Genomic DNA, 16374 nt, shown 5'->3' on the forward strand with positions numbered 1-16374 from the left:
TTTTGTATCTAATAAATTAACCATCAAAAAAAAATAATATTCATTCATATTATTGATATATTATAATAAAAAACATTATAATTTATGTATAATAATAAAGATACAAATTTAAAGAATGTAAATAAAAGTTTATTTACAAAATTTCAATTTTTTAAAAAAAAAATTTATTAAATTTTAATGAAGATTTTTTTAAAATTTTCTCCATTTATAAGATAATAATTTAACCCTTTTTCCAAAAGATTACAAATAATTTAGTAAAGATAATATTATTACCTATAAAATTTATTACCATTAAAATTTACCTATAATTAAAACTAATAATTATGAGTATCATATATAATATATTATCGAATAATTATTTTATCACAAGGGGAAAAATCTGCCGCTTAACTTATCTGATGACATCAAATTAAGTATTTCGTGAAAAAGAAGAAAACGTGATCGTAAATTTTATTCTATTCTAATTCATAAACGGATTGAATTTATCATTATAAATCTGTTATTTATAAACGGAAAAAAGCGCTATTTTAAGGGTACATTTATATATATTTTTTGTTTATATAGTATTTATGCATTTTCCTATATAAAATCTGACCACTTTTTATCGGTTAAAATTAGAGAAATCTTCCCTTCCCAAGCTTTTAACAATGCACTTGTAATAGAATTTTAGTTAAAATTTGTTCAAATCACTAAGGTGATCTATCAATAGCTTTAACTGGTATAAAGTGTATAGTGAATTTTTTTATAAACTTCTGATTTATTGGATTAATATGGCACCCTTAAGATCCCTAATTTTTATCAATAATTTACAAATAGTATTTTCAAAACTAGTCAATCATGTTCAAAATTATTCATCTTATTTAAACTCTACCAACTGGGTACATGGCCCCATTTGCAATTTATATTATAAAACTTACGGGTTCATTTTCTTGAGCTTAATTTTTATTAATTATGTTCATAAAACTTCCTCAAGAATAAGTGTACAAAATTATTGCAAAAATTCCGCTGGAAACATAATCAAAATAGATGAATTTCACTACTGCCAAAAAGGGTTCAATGTTATTTAAAATTAATTTAGATTGGAAAATTTTTATATCCAAAAATGAAAATTAAGAGGGCATTTAAACGCGTTTTCAGTTGGCAAAATGACTAAAAAAATATTGGTCATAAAAATCCAGGTCCAATCCGAATAGCTTCTTAAGAATGTAATTCTTGGGCGTCTTTATTTTTATAGTTTCTTCGAATATGTAGATAGACGAAAGAAGGTGAGAACATTTACTAAATAGTGTGAAATAAATACTGCTAAATTCAAACATTTTACCTACTCTAATAGGTATTTGACATGCCTCTGGAATCTAAAGAATATAAATAATAAAAAAGCTAGTTGTACTATGCCTACTATATTATACATAAAAACATGAACAAAAAAGCATAATGAACATATATAGTATCCCACATTTAAAAAAAAAGATTTATTGTTTTATATGAGAGTCCATTGGAACTAGTTAGTAAGCAATATAATATTTCGGCAAGGTACGGGTTAATCTTTTACCCTTACTATCTAAAATGGATTTGAGACTTGTAAGAATTTGAACTTAGAAAAAAAATTTAAAAGCAAAAACTAATATAATGAAGGGAGTTCCAGAAAAAAATGTACTTTTATATATCATAATTTTTAAATTATTGTGTGGGTTGTATTATAGCAAATTTTTTTTCACACCAGTATATTTTATTTCAATTGCAACTACACTAGATATAATTTTGTTTATGTAATATATGTTCAAGATAATGATGCTATTGTATTTTTTTAATTAAATTATACGATATACTACAATAAGAAGAATGGTTTAAAAATTTTTTCACTAATTTATTAATCGGGGAAATTTAAACCATGATTACTACTTTTTTAAGCAAAATTAATGAAAATGTTATAATCAATTATTTTTATTAAAAATTTAATAAATTGTTATCATTTTTTATTCATGTTACATTTCGGGGTTATTCATGAAATTAGTGACTCTAAAATATAAGAGACCTCCTAGGGGGGGGGGGTTGAAATTATATTTTAAATTATATAAATTAAATTACATAATCCTTTTTTATATATTTATTTAGAAGTATTATATAAGATTTAACACTGAGCTGGAAAATTTTTATCAATTTATAAAAGATTCGATTTCTGCCAGGGAAATTTTCTTCAACAGGGCTATAAAAAATTTATTGAGGAGGGCACTGAGGGAATGAATAGTTTTTTTGGCATTTCGCTCGGATTGCATATTTGAATCATTTTTTGTCATTTTATAAATAAAAATAGGCAATGTATAAAAAATAGATATTTGGTAATTGAGAAAATTAGATAATATTAATCAGAGTTTCTAAAATCACACAACATTTTAAATTCTAAATATGTTAGTGTCAGTGTATTTTGAGTATGACTTTACCAGAAGAGTGTATTCCATCATGTTTAGAAACACCTTGATTTTTAAAAAAATGTATACATGAACTTCTAAATTTATTATAATTTATACTAGTTTTTCCATAGGATTTTTATATAAATTTTAAATGACTAAAAGTTAACGATACAATTGTCTGGAACACAGAGGGTAGGTATTCTTAACATGCTAAAATTCATTTCCGATATAATCAGATTTAAAATTTAAAAAACACACTCAAAAAATGATTTAAAGTTGAAAAATGTTAAAAAAACATTGACGCTAACATTCATTTTTATTGTAATTGGTTCGGAATGCCAGGTTCTGGTTACGATTTTTAGATTCGTCTCCGTTTAGAGGGTTCTGGTTAAGATTCCAAACTTTGGTTAAAACAATACCAGTTGGCTAAAAATAAAATGGGATAGAATTCCTAAGCACAAACTTTTTGAGTATACAATAAATTAAATTTTTTACCTTGTAATATATATATTTCATCTTATATTTGAATAAAAAAATTTTTTTGATTTTTAAATTGAAAAATGTGTTATCACCTTTGTTTGTCCAATTTATAGATAATGCTACCATCAAATTTAGATAGTAGCCATTGCTTACAGATTTTTATTTAGAGATGAAATTTTTTTTTTAGTTAATGTTACCATTATTTTTAGGTAAAGATTTAATTATGTTTGACTTGTTATTTTGACATTAATAAGAAGATCAAGTTTCCATTTAAATATATGCATTCACTTTTTGGTAATAATATAATTTTTCTAAATTTTGACATTAATACTTAAAAAATTAGGTATTCATTAAAGTATATGCCTTTAGTAATTATATTTACAGTTTGTAAATAAGCAACTTTTAAAAAGGTTTATATTACAGCAATACTCTAACTAAACCTCTCAGGAATCAAATCATTTATTTTAAATAAATAAATAATATACGAATTTTATATTAATTTTTCGAATAGAAGATTTTTAATTTATGTTATTCGCAATCGGCGTGAGAGTTTATTAATGTATTATTCTAAACGATAATAAATTTTATTTCAATATTTATAAATAACTATTTGTAAATTAGAATCTTGCAAATTAAATTTTCTGAACACGGGCCCGATTCCAATTTTTAGTTTTTTCAACCTCTATTCTGTTTAAACTTTTAAGCAAGAGGCGTCCGAAAATTTTAATTGAAATATATAAATTATATGCAATTAAAATCCCTAATTGCTTCATCCTAATCACAGTAAAATTGTGATTATCGTTTATTCTAGTTTCCTTTTTTTTGTTCAGCCAGATTTTTTATTGACTATTTGAATCAGATTCTGACCCGGCGCAATAATTTAATTTTTATTAGATTATTTCGAATAACAAATATTAAGCATAATTTTAAATGTAGGTATACATAAATAAAAAAATGAACATTTAAGCTAAAAAAGTTATATATTATGAAATTTTAAATTTTTTAAAAATTATAGATTGTAGTGAACCAAGTCTTTTAATGATAATAAATATAATTTTTATGATCAATAAGATAAAGATAATATTTTTTTGAGTGAATTTTTTTATAAAAGTCTTCACTTGGTGTTCCTTGGAATTTTAAACCAATTCTATATAAATATGAATAGATATTCGAATTACTTGAAATCAATGAATACAAACACATTATTTCATATTTAAAAAGACGAATAAAATTTACTAATACGATTCTAAGAAATCTATACCGTACCAATAATTGAACTGATAATTCATTATTTTTCAATCTAATTTTTGAAACTGCATAAAATTTTGGTTATGAAAAAGTTTGTATCAAGTTCAAGTATATTGTCAAGATCAAGTTCACTTGTTCCGCTTAGCATGAAACCCATTTGATTTACGCTTAAAATATTTGTTCCATTATTTAATTTAAAGAATTTCTCAATATTTGTAAACTACATTTCCATCGAATTTAACTTTTACTAAATTAGTTAAGTGATTTGAGGTGTAAATACTTTTTCCATTTTCTATAAAAAGATATTATTTAATTCAGACAGGTTGGAAAATTATTTTTATATTTCTAATAAAACTGGGAAACCTTTTATCTGCCTTAAAATTTTAAAACCTTTTGCATACCAAAAATCAACTATAAGCTTACTTTCACATGAATGGCTGATATGAAAGGTTTATTGATTCTATTATTATTCAGATAATGAGTGCTTTAATTAATCGACAATTTTAAAACAAAAATTGATGACCTTAGCCTTGGACTGTTTAAATAAATAAATACTTTTTAAAAAATCAATTATAATAATCATCGGCTAAAAAATTGATGTCTTTATTTTTTTTTCTTATAATAATATTCATTTAGTTCGAATTTTTTTTCAATTAGTTGTTGATTTTAATTGTTGTATTGTAAAAACATATGGATGAAACAAGGACACATTTTTTGTTTTAATTTTATAAAATAATTGTAATTTTTGGATATGATGACTTGCATACAAATTGTAGCAGTTACAAAAAGTTAATTATATAAAATAATAGAATGGTGAAAAGATCTTGGTTAATTAGACATTTTAATATAATAAATCAAATCTATGTTACTAATTTATTTTAAAAACTAGAGCTCATTATTTCTAGTTCAATTCGATCGAATTCAGTACGATAGGAATCGGGCGACATTTTCCATGACTCAATCTAGATGGACTTTGATTTTATAATTTGTATTTGTTCCTCAGCTAAATTTAAAATTATTTTCAAGAAAAATACTAAAATAAATAAAAATTTAGTTTTCTTAGGGGCTTGTAAATTTTTCTTTCTTAAATAATCGCACTTTCTCTTCAGTCCCAAACCCAAAAATGATATCTCGGATCGGACAAATATCAAGGAGTAAATGTTAGTTTTAATAAAAAAATACAATTATAATTTCTTTTACTTATATTAAATTCTCAGACCAATAATTTTTAAACTGGCAAAATCAAAGTTGTGATTTTTTTTGAGATTACTCATTCTAAAAACATTTCCACTCATATTTAAAACGTTTAATAACAAACAGTTTTATATTTTAAATGTATTCATTTCATATATTATAGCTTTAAAATCATCAAGCGATTAAAAAAAAATAATACCAATTGTTAGAAAATTAATAAAACAATTTCTTATTATTATAATATTTATCATGCTTTTAGTCTTTTAAATTGAAATTCGTATAATGTCATATTATGCCGTAAATTTATATTGAAAAAAAAAATTGAAGGTAAAAAAGTATTTTTTTTATAAAAAGGTGGCACCTTTAACATTTTAACGATTCATTTGACATTATTGAATTATTTTTACTTTTTAACATTTATGTATATTTTTTAAATATAAAATAAGAACATGTTAATTAAAGAAGAAGATTGAATAATAAATAATAGTATATATTTTTATTTTTGAGGCGTTTTAAAAAAATTTTTTAAACTTAATTTGATTAAAAAAAAGGTAAATAATCTTTTTCTTCTAACACATTATGTGATTTTTAAACGAGTGTACACTATAGGGTAAAAAGTAAATAATATTAAAAAAAAGATCTAAATGATCGAAATAGGAATATAAATCTTTATATTATTAAAAAAATTTGAATTTCAATTTTTAAAAATTTTATATGTCGTTATCGTTAAGCGATGATCATCACATCACCGTACTTACGATAACTAGGCCTAGCTTTCAGGCTGCCGAGCCAGGACCATCATTTTTTGGTTTTTTTAAATATAGTCTTTGTCAAAATGATAATATTCCTAAAATACCCCTAACGATTTGAGTCCTGAAGGACTGGGTGGGCATTAATATAATAATTAAATTATAGGGCCGGCCCTTGTTTCGCAAAAATATTATTTAGCTATCTCTATTTGGCCTGATTTAAATATCACAACTATAAACTAAATGAATTAGGAAAATGCAAAATATAAATATTTCATATGTATTTTTATATTATATTTTGTAGTAGAAATAATATCAAAGTTATCTCAATATTTATATTAATGCATAACATTAAAATAGAGGATAAAATTATATTTTGAGTTTGAGGGGCTATGGACCGATTTTGCAGATTTATAATTCCGATAGAATTTTAATAAATACAGCTATGTCTGAGATTTTGAAATAAAAAATTATAACTCCAGCACGATGTGTTAGCAAAAAGCTTAATATCGGAACTTATTCATATTTTTAATAAAAATAAAAATAGGCTGAAGAAGAACGTGGGATATTTAGAATTAAAATATGTAAACTAATCTACTATAAATCACCTTTTCCACCTTATATTTGAATTAAAAATATATTAATTTTTTAACAACCTCCTACTTATACTTGATCGAAATAATTCACTCACTTAACAAAAAACAGGACACGAAAACCTTTTTTACCATCTTTTGATCCTTTACAATTTTATCTTTATGCTTGCAACCACCTTTACGAAATCTAATATTAATTATTTTTTAAATTAAATTTATTTTTTAACTAGTTATTTTTTCTTAGCAATGTCATTAACTCATATGACATGCATGATAGCTAAGAATATAAAACACACCGCCCTGATTTAACTTATAATCTTATTATATTTTTATTTATCGTGTAAAATATATACTATATAAAATTATCTTTCTTTATTTTGTTCAAATTTATGATAAAAAGATTACAAATTTAAATTCTTTATCTTTTGACAGTCAAAATGACTTTATGAATATTTGAAAAAATGTCTTTCATTTGTAAAACAAATTATATCTTTCTGGGAAATACAAAACTAAAATCAAATGAACAATTTATAGTTAAAAAAATTGCTTATTTATATATTATTAATTCGCGACAAATTTTACAAAGAAAAGAAAAATAATTTATAAATAATGAATATTTTGTTTAAAAACAACCATAAATATTAAACGTTACCTATAAATTAAATAATCCCTTTAGATTACATTCATCATTAATTCAAAATGTTCAATATTTATCCTATAATTAATTATTACAATATAATTTTAATTTCATTTTAAAATACATGTTTTTAAAATATATTGATAATCTTAATGTATATTAATGATTCACCCAAGAATATATAAGTCATATTTTAGTTTTTAATCTTTTTTTAAAGTAATTCTATGATACATAACATTACGAAATTTTAAATACAATTAATCATATTTTCTTACCTAATCTTTAACATTCTTCTTTTTAATACATTTTTAAAAATATATATTTAATAAATTTTAAGTTAATTTTTTATAGTAGGCATTTTAATTTGGGAAGACACTTCTATTAAAACCTGATATACAATTGTTTAGTGATGCATATTTAATCTGTTAATACAATATATTGATTTTATATAAAATATTAGGAAAAGGATTTTATGCTAAATTATTATCATTTTTTGTTTAATCCCATTTTTTATTTAATTCCATTTCTTATGTAATAATCTTTTAATTATTTCATTTTATAAAAACTTGTAGCGTATAGAACGACATCAAATTCGGCTTTGATTATCTATAGCCTTAACTTTTTTTGACCAGGTTTTGTCTATATTGAGATATATAGAACAATATTCTTTTTTAATTCAAATATAACACAATTCTTTGCATAATGAGATGAGATTTAAATCGTTAGAGAAGATCAAGTCTAATTGTTCACCTTTTCCGGAAAGTTTTTTAAACTAGAAATTAGCATAGGTTCCATGACCCATACCGGGCAGGTCTTTTCTAAATTTTTATGATTCACATGTTAAATTTCGGCTCAATTTACAGGTTCATGATGTAGAAAATCTACTAACATTGAGGAGCAAGTTAATTTATTTATGCACTCTTCAAAGTTGAGTTATATCTAAAAAAAAAACAAGGCTACGTTAATAGCAAATAACTTGGTTTATCATTTTCTAACTGAAGAAATGGCCAAAAATCGTACAATTATCCAACAATGTGTATTAGTCGGGATATCCATTGACTGTTTTATACCTTTTCGATGGGCGCTAATACTGATTAAATCATTGAAAAAATAGTCAATTATCAAGGAGATCACATATTTTATCTTAAATACATTGCTGTTTTATATAAATATAATATATCTTAGCATTTTTGTGCATTAATTTTCAACATATTATTATTTTTTAATATCGTTTTTTTTCATATTCAAAGTTCTTATAAATTTTTATATACATTAATGCTCAAAAAATTAATTTTTCTTAGAATATTTTTTTAAGCACACATAATTGATTCATGATTTCAAAATTGGCGAAACCTAGTTTTAGCCGAAATATATCCTACATTTTCATAGTCACTAGTCTTAATAAATTTACCAAATTGTAGATGTTCCATAACTACAAGATAAATTTTAATTTTTTTAGCCCCTCCAAAGCAAACTCTTGGCTATGCGCATGTATGTATCTAACAAATATAGCATCCATAATTTAGTTGTGAAGACGCTATAAGTAGTGATACAAAATCGCTCCAATCCCGTCGTCTCAGTCTTAGAGCCGAAAAATCGACTCAACCTTGAAGTTCGAGCTGAAAAAAATTGGCTCAACCTTAGAGTGCGAGCCAAAAAATCATACTTGGAGCTAGAGCCGAAAAAAATGGGTTCAGCCTTGGAGTGCTAGCCAAAAATTGGGATAGCCTTAGAGCTCGAAAAATCGACTCAGCATTGGAGTAACAAATAATGGCAATAGTAGATATTTTTGCTCTTGAATCTGGAACCCAATGGCGTAACCAAGATTTATCCATAGGGTCTTTCCTTTCCTCATTGATTTTTCCGTGATTATCTTTATATCTTCTCCATTAGAGTTGGCTGAATTTGAATCCCTAATTCAAAAATATATCATGTTTTGTGCTTTATTAGTGTTTGACTTTAACCAGTATAGTAGCCAGCATAAATGAAATAATTATTAGCAAAATTTTGACAAATCTTATATTAAAAAGCGACTGAAAGCATTATTCTGAAAATTGGGTTATAGAAGTATCTGGTAAGCTACTTTTAAAAAAATAGCTATTCGCGTGCACTTTTTTTGAAAAGTAGCTTTAAAGTGTGCGCTACTTTTGAAAGTAATGTTAACACTGATATTCAACAAGATATATAAGCAATATATTTAGTGTATATAGCGTTATTAATAACTTAACACATTTATTTTAATTTGAATCATGTAATTTAACGACAATAATCCTTCATTTTTAAATTTTAAAGCTGCAACGAAATACTTTAAGAGTATTTTGCCTCAGATAAATAATTCTTTATATATCTTATAAAAAATTCAGTTTAGTATGAATCTATTTTATAAATTTAAAAAAAATATGCATGGCTAGTTTTACCTAAAAAAAATTTTAAAATTATGATCAAACAGTTTTGAAAAAAAAATTAGGTAAATTACAACGCATTGCCTAATTAAAGTGTCACAATTATTGAAAAATATACATTACATAGAGTTTGGAACAGGAACGAAAAATCTTCTAAGAAAAACCGAAGCCCTAATCCATCTCGCCCCGAACATAATTACAAACAATTTAAAAAATTTAACATTGTAAAAAGATCAATAAATGAAATTATATATCCTTATTTACTAAACAATTAAATTAACTCCCATTAACCTATGATTAGAATTGTCCAAAGAGATAAAAGTTTCACCTTTGACTTCGATTATAAATTTTTAAAAACAAAAATATTCATTTATAATCTAGAAAAAAATTAAAGCCATTTTTACAATTTTAGGAAATTATAAAGTCATTCATTAAAATTTCTAAGGTGTACAACATTTTTTTTAAAAAAAAACAGTTATTGTATTGTAATTTTTTTAGTATAATAATTTTACTATTAAACATATTTGGAAAACAACAATTTCAATAGAACAATTACAAGAAGCTATTACCTCATTCTTATATCTGATGATTAATATTTAAAAAAATTGAATTTTATTAAAAAGATAAGAGAACGAAAGTTTAAGTTGATTAACAATTTTGATTAATAATATTTTTAGAATGGAGCCAAAACCAGAGCAAATCAAAGAGCCTTGAAGAAATAGCTACTCTTAAAAATCTTAGAACAGTAGAACCCACTTTAATAATTTCTATAAATACATATCTGTGTCGTGGGTCGGCTTAAATACTTATTTCCTTTTTAGTATAGGCTAAAATGCTCTTGAACCAGGATACCCTATTTTGGTTTGTTTTAAATATTTAGTGGCATTGTTATTTTTCGTATCTTATTCTCTCTTTTGTGGGTTTCTTCTTTATTTTTCGTTTATTTAAAAAAATAATTTTCTTATGTTTTTCTGACTATTTAGTATTGAGCCGATCTAGGTAGGACACGATCTATCTATATTTTCAAAATTTTGAACGATTTCTTTTATGTGAACCCAAAACCTATTTTTTTAAATGCCCAGTAAATGAAAGAATATCTTAAACTGGAAACCCTTTTTGACCCAGGTTCTTTTATATAAACATTGATAAGTGAGCATTGAACCTGTCTTGTTTAGGCCAATTTAAATAAATCACACTAAAAAATAAAATCACTAGATAGAATATGTACTTTATATAGACCTGTGCGCTGCCGGTCAAATACGCGGCCGCAGGTGATTTTTGACCATACGGACGCTGCCACCAAAAAGTGTCGGCGCTCAACAGGTTGCATTCGATGTAAAAATTCGGCGGTGTGATACATATTTTTTATTAATATAAATAATATTTATTTTATATATTATTTATGAATTGTAATTAGGAGAAAAATAATATTAAATATTTTTTAAATTAATAAAAAATGCGATTTTATTTTTTAAAATTAAAAAATATTATTAAACAAAATATGCTTACTAAATTTGGTCATAGATTTACAATAACCGTTCTTCAGGTAGTATTTTAATACATAAATTAGGTTATTTAAATATTATTTCTCTTTGTTTTATTTTTTACTTAGAGGATAGGATAGGAGCACTTTTGGACCCTCGTTTTAAATCTATAAATATAGTAAATGAATATCTAAAAGAAAAAAATATTACTCCGGTGTAATTTTTATGTCAACACACTACCTGTCTATGCCATACACAGAACCGAATGTGAAATGACGGAAGTTGAATTCGATTATCTTAAGTCATTGGCTACCAAACAATCATCTATTCATGACAATAATCTGGAACAACAAGATTATTTAACTAGTCTAGAAAAAGAGTGTTATTCATTATTTTCGCCTTATAATTTAGAGATAAAATATGTCTTAAATTATTGGAAGATAAGAGCATTGGATCTTCCTAAACTTTCAATATTAGCTAGAAAGGTCCTGTGCGTTCCAGCTACGAGCATACTCAGCAAGAGTGTATTTTCCTTAGATGGGCTCACTCTAAACTCTAAAATATCATCATTATGTCCTATTAATCTAAATAAAATAATATTTATATATGATATAAAATATAATTATAAACATAATAAAGCATAAATATTATTTTAAAAGTGTTTCCAATAAATTTTTAATTTAAAAAAAATTTAAGTTAAAAAAATATTTGACGCCGCCGCTAGCCGATCATTTAAAGAAAAAATGCCGCCGCCGATAATGCTGTTGGCGCACAGGTCTAACATACAAGTGATTATAATAAATTTTATTAAATTCATCGATAAAATCTTTATTAATCATTCAATTCTTTTAAAAGAATGTTAAATATCGTAGGCATTTGGATAAATAAAGGCTAAGGATTATATAAATATATTTATGTTGAAGTGTCTCGCTGGTTAGAGATAAATAGATAGTGATGAGCCAGAGCTATGGCATTTCAAAAATTTATAAAGATCGTGGAAATTTTAATGCCTGAAGAATATAAATTTTTTTTATAAAAAATTTTTTGATACTATATTATGTAAATGAGAAATGAGTTTATATCATAAAATAAAAAATTTAACTGTTTTTTAATTTAAATTATTCTATAAACTTATTTATAATGTATGTCCATTTATAATAAATAAATATTTATTCATAATATATACTTTTTACTTATATTTAACCGAGAGATAACTAAGACCAGGAATTGGCAAATGAATCTAACAAATGTAATATTTTGTAACTTTTTATTACTTTCAAAAAAAAATGGTTTAAATTACAAGAGTTAAATTACTTCTTTTTATTACTATAAATATATGCATAAATTAATTTTTTTTTTCTTCAAAAAATCTTTAAAATAAACCAGGGCTGTGCTGATATTAATTATCAAATATCTACCGATATTATAGCGTTTTCAAAAAATACGGTCTATATTTTTTAAAAAACCGATCTCATTTTCATTGTTTGTTGTTATTTTATGATTGTAAATTATATAATTTTTTTTATTTTGTAAATAATTTCATAAAAGTAAAAATGAAAGGGATTTAAATACAATTTATTTGTTGTAATTAAAAAAGTTAAAAATTTTGTACTATTTTTGGATTTTTAAAATATCTAACAAGTCATATTCAGCTTGGAGCTGCTTAACAACACTCCATTCACTCATAAACATTTCAAATATTTTAAATGAGATTATTAACTTTTGGAGAATAAAAAAACAAAATATGCTTAATTTAGGGTTGTAAACCCGATAAAAATATTAAACGGATTCGGTTCATAACAAAATAAATAAGTGAGTTCGGTTCAGGTGTATATTTTTTAACTCGAGTTTGGTTATGGGTTCAGCTCGGGTTTATGAATATTTTTAATATATAAAAAATCTTAACTAAAAAACAAGTTATAAATTTGGCATAAAAATTTTTTTAAATTTTATTTATAAGCAAAATATATTTAAAAATACAAAGCTTAGTCATGTATCAATTTAAATTTTTTTATTCGTATTAGAATATTATCTTCCAAGAGTTGTTCACTAATCCTCGATCCTTGCGGTGAAAGAATGAATTTCAAATGTAAAAAGGATCCTTCAACGTTGCCTATATTAAATAGATTTATATGAAAATATGATATATACCTTCTGTTGCAAGAAAAGCAAATAAGATTTCGGATAAAATATATAAATCAGGGTGCTGAAACTTAGCAGACTCCCAAAAATGCAAAATATTTTCCTTCTGATTCAATCTTTTTAAATAGTAAAATCCAGTAGATACCATATTTGTTTGCTCTTTTTTAAGTATTTTCTCCTGCCTTTCTTTAGGTTTTATCACTTTCTCCATATCATGTTCAATAACTTCATCCGAACTATTATCATCAGATAAAATGAGTGTGGAATAACTTCATCCGAACTATTATCATCAGATAAAATGAGTGTGGATATGATTATCCGGCTTCATAAATTAGTTACCTTTTTGCACAAATCTTAATTACTGAGTATAATCTGTAATATTTAAGGATTTATATCGTTTATATTTAAATAAATTGAAAATATTATAAATTCTCATTTAAATTTGTATATACAATTATACAAATATCTTAATATATGTTTTTAAATATAAAATTTACTACCCAATTGAACCCTGGTTCAAAAAAAATCAGAATTTGAAGATTTTACAAGTTTTTAAAAAGGGTTCAGGTTCGGGTTTAGAAAAAATTTCCAAAACCCTGGTTTTATTCTCCAAGTTTGGGTTCAATTCGAAACCCTACTTTAATCATTCGTGAAAATTGGTTGGTTCAAAGATAGATGGTAAATAAAATCAATATAAATTTCAAATCGGTTTTTTAGTGATATCGGTGAATTTGTGTAATAAACTAATAGAACCTTTAAATGAAAATAATCATCATCCTTCGGTTGATTTTTTTTGACTATTGTATAACTGGGGAAGCCCGTTTTTATTTTAAGCGAAATCTTCATAAATAGAATTTAATTTATAATATGGGTTAAATAATGAGGCAAAAATAGTCGAATTAAATGTAAAAAAATTTCGAGTCTCTTCTTCTGCATAGCAATCCACTTAAAATAGCGTTCAGGATATCCTAACAAAGCGTATCAGGTCAATTCAGCAAAGCTCGAATGTAAATCGCAAAACTAATATAGACAATATAGCTAACCCATTATTGCAAATTTATTTCCTCGAATATCGCGAATACTTTATTACGAATCGATTTTAGCTAAAAACGCGAAATGTTTTAAGGATCTTTTGTTATTTATTGTCAAGAAGTATCTACTTTTATCTGATATGATAAAAAATAAAGAAGCCATTTTCTTTCTAGCCTCTTCTCATTTATTCATTGTAGAAGAAGAGGACATTTTGGTTCATGTTTTTATCCCAATAAGTTAAAATACCCCCTCCCCCCCACCCCGACCCCCACCCCCTCCAACATAAATTTAAAAAATGTGCATTTGACAATAAAATAAATTTCAACAAATATTCTGAAATGCTTTGAAATTTTTCCAATCAAGTTAAAAAATAATGAAAGCTAAGAATTCTTATTTATTTTCTCCGATTTTTTTTTAAAAATCATAGACGATTTTGTTAAACAATTTTTCAAAATTTTCTCAGATTATTTTATTAAATTTTCCGTGTTAATTTTTTTAAAAATTTTTTTCTAAATTGTTGTGTAAATAAAGGGAATTTCATTTAAAAAAAATTTCTTGAGAAAACTGTTGTTCCTTTATTGGAAGCCAGAGATAAAACCTGAGATGTAAATTATATATAACTTTTAATATGATATATTTAAAAAAATGTTTAATGTAAATTCATACCACATTTTTTATATGCCTCCCAATTATTATGCATATCGATATAACTTTCTGATATAGTAGCAACTCTAATTCATTTGAAGATTTTGACATCCCCTCTGTCTTCTTTCCATATTTCAATAAATATAATTGCTAACTCTGTTTTTGGTTAGTTACTGGCAAAACTGATTGGAATTTATAAATATTAATTACTCATCAGACATAAATATTGGCCCCACCCAGATATCAATTTCGCCAGTAAGGATCAAGATTTAACTAATGAACTCAATGATTTATATATTAATAAAGCCTGAGTTACTTGTGCGCTATTCTTATAAAATAAGACTTCGAGGAAAAGCATATGATCATAAAAATAAATTTTTCAAAATATAATAGTCACTATTAGCAATTATCGCGATAATGTCCTCGCGATATTTAATTCGCAAATATCTTCGTGAAATAGTTTTCGCTACATTGTCTTCGCGATTCGCTGTAATGTATTCGCTTTAAAGGTTTTGCTATAAAAAATTCGCATGTTCTGCGATATTGTCTTTGCGGATAAGTATTAGTTAATGTGGAGCGATAAAAGTTTCTCTATAAAATGGTTATGAAAGTTTCGAAAAAGTGTTTAGCGATAAAAGTCTGAATTGACATGGAACAAAACAAAGTTTAAATAATTTTTTAAAACGGTTTTATTATTATCCTAAATAGAATAATAGCTAGGCCCCCATAGTAGGACTCATTTTGGCAAGGCAATTTGTCCCAGGCAATAGCCGGCGGAGATATCTCAATGGTCAGAGGCATAAAACAGATATAAGTTCAAATTTTCTATTAGGATGTTTTTACTTGTGGATTCTTTTTAGGATTTCTTAATTAGACTATAATATTTAAAAATTAGGCATTTCATCAGCTGAAAAGCCTGACCTTTAATGGATTAATTTAGGAATAGCATAAAGCCACCTTTAAAAAAATGTAGCGCTCTATCGCTAAAGCTACGAATAAGAATAGCGCGCTACTTTGACAACATTGTTGAATAAATAGTACCCACGATGCTCCAAAATTTAATATATAATATTTAAAGTCTTACTTAAGTTGGTTAGCTAGCATAATTTGATGCATTTACATGAGTTGATAAGTACAGACGATGTCTGATATTTAAATAAAAAAATGATAAGTGTTTTTTTTAAGTTGTCAATTGTTTTTATAAACATTATTATAAATACAAAACAATTTTTTAGTATATATGAACACAAATTATCAAGATCGTTTTTTTATTGTTGATTAGCATACATATTTTAAAATAGTATTTCATGTACAATAATTGAAATATAACATTAAAAAAAGGTATTCTTTAAACCAC

The 16374-nt window shown here is 24.7% G+C and overlaps 1 protein-coding gene across 1 annotated transcript in view; it reads left to right on the forward strand.

The window, feature by feature from the left end:
* Positions 1-213: 213 nt before the first annotated feature.
* The window catches only part of LOC135923092 (uncharacterized), a 36870-nt gene continuing 20709 nt past the window's right edge, over positions 214-16374 (forward strand). Inside the window, exon 1 of the mRNA XM_065457661.1 lies at positions 214-533. The gene's annotated coding sequence lies outside the window, so the exon portion shown is untranslated. The remainder of the gene's footprint in view (positions 534-16374) is intronic.

The sequence above is a fragment of the Gordionus sp. m RMFG-2023 genome, chromosome 2 (genome assembly GCF_954871325.1).
Source record: "Gordionus sp. m RMFG-2023 chromosome 2, tfGorSpeb1-WG-v2, whole genome shotgun sequence".
NCBI classification, from domain to species: domain Eukaryota; kingdom Metazoa; phylum Nematomorpha; class Gordioida; order Chordodea; family Parachordodidae; genus Gordionus; species Gordionus sp. m RMFG-2023.